This window comes from Phyllostomus discolor, chromosome 6 (assembly GCF_004126475.2).
Source record: "Phyllostomus discolor isolate MPI-MPIP mPhyDis1 chromosome 6, mPhyDis1.pri.v3, whole genome shotgun sequence".
Classification (NCBI taxonomy): domain Eukaryota; kingdom Metazoa; phylum Chordata; class Mammalia; order Chiroptera; family Phyllostomidae; genus Phyllostomus; species Phyllostomus discolor.
In genome coordinates, this window is record NC_040908.2 from 126,215,492 (window position 1) to 126,219,962 (window position 4,471).

The 4,471-nt window shown below is 35.0% G+C and overlaps 1 long non-coding RNA gene across 1 annotated transcript; it reads right to left on the minus strand.

Annotated features, from left to right (window-relative positions):
* Positions 1 to 1,156: 1,156 nt before the first annotated feature.
* LOC118500996 lies at positions 1,157 to 2,639 on the minus strand. Its single transcript, XR_004903568.1, has 3 exons — positions 2,550 to 2,639; positions 2,203 to 2,362; positions 1,157 to 1,370 (listed from the first exon to the last, which is right to left on the minus strand). It is a non-coding gene; the product is annotated as an uncharacterized LOC118500996 (long non-coding RNA).
* Positions 2,640 to 4,471: the final 1,832 nt, after the last annotated feature.

The following is a 4,471-nucleotide window of genomic DNA, read 5'->3' on the forward strand; positions in this document are numbered from 1 at the left end:
GATTTATAAAATGGTACAATGGTACCATTGGTAAAAGGTAAATGGTACAGCAAAAGGTAAATGGTACATCTGCTGTCTAGAAATAGACAGCAGAAACAGTTGGATGTCCAAAGAATGGTACCTTTACTTTTACAAATGGTAAAAGTAAAATAAAGAAGTAGCATATACATCTAAATTGAAGAATCCCCTGAATTCCAAGTGAAGAACTCCTGGGGTGAAGGAATTGACAGTTTTCTCAAAAAGACACAATTACACTTTATGTCATCTGAAAATGGAGTCTTAGGTGTTTGGATGGGTCTATGACACAAAATGATTAAAGCTTTCAGTTCATCATTGAAATAAACAAATAAAATGTTAACACAAAAAATCACATCTCTGCTCAATTATAATTCATGACTTTTATTTGACACAGGCCACCTTTCTAGGCATTTTCCCCCATATAACTAGGAAACACCGTATTTTTATATTCTGCTGGCTTTTGCTCAGCTTTCTAATATTCCCTCTTTTTAAAGGTATGCATACTATATAGAGTTAGGATCATGTCTGTTAAACATTCATCACATTTTGAATACTCAATCACCTTATTTGTTGAGTAAATGTTATTGTCTAAGCACTTTCTTGGTGATGGGGATACAGACAGAAGAACCAGCTTCTGAGGACAAAGACTCTCAGACAGGAGGGACCAAACTATAATCATGTTTTATCCTCAGTGTCATTGGGTTTCTGCAACATCATAGATTCACAGCAAATACTGGTTTATGAATTAATGTACTAGACCAAGTGAGTCCATAAGATCTAACAATTACTTAAGTCAAACTCATATAAAATTGCTATTAATGGGAAATATAGTCTACTGTTAAATAGCTGATATAAAAATAAATTTTGAGAACACAGACTATTTCAAGATAGGCACTTTTGAAATTACTATCCCCCAGTGGAAGGTACTACCTGGTTAGTTGTTAAAGTCTCCAGGTTATGGTTCAGCTTCTTCTGCCACAGTTCACATCCTTCCCAGACGTATTAGTCATGTGTCTAGACCTCAGGGAAAATTAAATAGTAAGCAAATAATGTTCCTTAGTTTTGAAGGAAAGACAGAGAGGATAAAAATGAAACACTTGTCACAAAGGTCTAAGTGATGTTTACATTGGTCGTTAACTTAATGAAAGAGCAGCTACAGGATATTGCTGATTTCTATGCCTTCTTGTCCATTCCCCAGCCCCCATCTCTAACACACAAAGACACAAACACACACAAGTACACACATTTTCAAAACCCTGGTACAGCCTAGACACATCAATGTACTTACTGCATGATGTACTTACCTCCATCATTGCTCTTAACAAATTATATGGAAGTTATTTTCTTTCTCTCTTACTGTAATACATTCAACAACAGCAACCACATCTGCCTCTTCTTTATTCACAGCAAGTAAGATAAATCCTGGCACAGAATCAGTGTCCAGCACATGTTTTTGAGCTGATTTGACTTCATCCAAAAGAGCAGGAGTCAGGTGAATGAGTCAGAAATGAGTGTAACTCGTGAATTGTCAAATAGTAGTGTTGCTCACTGACCCTGGGAGTATAATATTAGAAGGTTACATCCCTGACCCCTCCCAATTTCTTTTTTAAACCATGTTTTTCTACCACATAACTGTGGAGGAGAAATTGCTCCCCCAGGCCACCACAGGGTCAGGAAGCTTCTGTAAGAAAATCCTGTCTTCTAGCCCTGGCTGGTGTAGCTCAGTGGATTGAGCGCAGGCTGTGAACCAAAGTGTCACAGGTTCATTCCCAGTCAGGGTACATGCCTGGGTTGCAGGCCATGACCCCCAGCAACCGCACATTGATGTTTCTCTCTCTCTCTCTCCCCCTCTCTCTCTCCCCCCTCCCTTCCCTCTCTAAAAATAAATAAATAAAATCTTTAAAAAAAAAGAAAATCCTGTCTTCTGTCAGTCTTTCATGTTATTCTGCCTTTTTTCCAGATTTAACAACAACTTGTGAGTTTATTTCTCTAAAAATGACATATATTACTAGATGTAGGATAGAATGATAGGGTCACAAAACCAAACATTGTCTAATTCACATTTATTTTAGGGAGAGGATACTGGGAAAATCCATAGAAACCAAGAGAAAGCTATTAAATTTATCTTCTGATTTCAAGATCTTTTGACCCCAAAATCATCTATTCCCCACCATCCACACCCACTTACTGTCTTCCCAGGCTCATGCAGAGGTATAAGAATTTACACCCAGAGGATCAATAATGACTCCATGGAAACTCTGCTTTTGTCTCCCTCAGGTGAGGACCAGGATTCTTCTTCACAGGGAATTCAACATGAAAATTGTGGTTTGATGAGGCAGATCTACTGTGGAGAAGATATATTACAGAAGAACTATAGCCCTAAGAACTATATTGTTTGGACAAAAATTAGTTTAATTTAAAAATTCAAATGTATGAAGGCATTGAAACCAATTCACTCTCAACATACACCAGGTTATCCCCTTTTTTTCAATGTGTGCCTCCTCTTTCCCTCCCTCTAATATCCTTTCAACAGTTTCTCCTCTGGTGGACAAAAAAAGATCAACTTAGCATTCCAAAACCAATAAAGACATCTCACTGTTGGGGGAACTGCTACAGGTGTATAGCTGCACAATGGGCAGGGTAGAGACTGGGAGCATCTTGTCATGAAGTCAAAGGGCTCAGTAAAGTCAAGGGCAAGGCAGGAAGGGAATCCCTGCATCTCCCATGTTCAGAGGTCTTATCATTAATTTCAGGACACACTCTGCAACAATACTTCCATTTAAAAAAGATGAACAAAGGGATGCATGAACAATCTCTGGAGCCATTCAAGTGCTCAGGAGAATTCTGAATCATTAGGGTGAATCCTGAGCTGCATTTCCTATCAAAAACTTTCTTAATGGTTACCAGGAAGACAAAAAAATAATATGTTGTTAGCACTCACATGTCCATTTGTGAAAGAATGTAGATGTAAAGATTTTACCTAAAAGGAGAGCTGGTTCAATCCAAAACTGTATTAAAAAATAATATGTCATAATTAAATGTGGTTTATCTCGGGGATGCAAGTGTGTTTCAACATCAGAAACCCAACGAAGAAATTTACTAATTATTACACTGAAAAATAAAATCAGATAATAATCTCAGTAGAAAAACATATTAAAATATGTTTATTATTATTTAATCTTTGTAAATCTGGAATAAATAAACATTTTTTAAACCTGGTTGGTTATGCATCAACTCCGAACAACACACTCATATTTAATAGAGAAATTTTTGGTGCAGTCTCTAAGATAAGGAACAACACAAGGAAGGATACTGTTCTCACCATTACTGTTGAGCATAGTGCTGAGAGTAATAAAGAATACCATGAAGAAAGAAAGAAATAATATATATAATTTAAGATATAAGAAATGGAAGATAATATATAAAACTGTACTACTTGCTTATCATATATGATCACCAATCTAAAAAAAAGACAAGAAATTCAACAAACAGAAGTTGTAAAGAAAGATTACAGGTTTTCTTTATCACAGCTCAACCTTTAAAAATTTAAAACAATTTTTTTACCTCTCTAGCAGTAATAACCAATTAAAATTGTAATTTTAAAAACAGGGTAAAATTCCACAATAGCAACAAAAATTATAAGGTATGTAGAAATGAATCATCGGGGTAACAAATTAGGTCTAATAAAGTAGAAGATAATTTGAATAAATGGAGAGCTATTTCATCTTTTGGATCAGTGGATTTTAATATTATAAAGATATCATTTCTCCCCAAATTGATCTATAAATTTAGGGTAATACCAATAGCCATTACAGTTGGATGTTTAGAGTAACCCAAGAGATTTACCTTTACATTTATGTGGGGAAATAATCCACCCATTGTCAGAGTATTGAAAGAGGTGATCTAGGAATGCCCTACCTATGCCCCATTAAGACATATTGCCAAGCCACAAAAATAAAAGCCAGTTGTACTGATGCAAAAAATGACTAATAAACAAATGGAGCAGAATTTAGAGCTTATAGATAGAACCATATGTGAATTTAAAGTAAAACAAAGATAATTCTAAATATCCTTAGGCAGAGGACAAATAGTTTAGTAAATAGTGTTGGTGAAAATTAATTCACTACAAAGAGAAAAATAAAACCAAGTTCTTACCTATTCTGACACAAGGAGGTAGTCTATAAATGGATGAAAGATCTAAAAGTTACAATAGAACAATGACATTAGAGAAGAAAACACAACAGTGTATCTTACTGAGCTAGAGTAAAGAAATTCCAAAGCATAATCCATAAGGAAAAAATTGCTGAATTTAATTTCATCAACATCTGGGTGGGATACATGTTTAGTAAAAAACATTAAGAACAAAGTTAAGAGATAGATAAGAAAATAGATAAATATTTGTTTTATCTGAAACCAACTAGAAATAAGAACTCACTATCAGGTATTTACAATG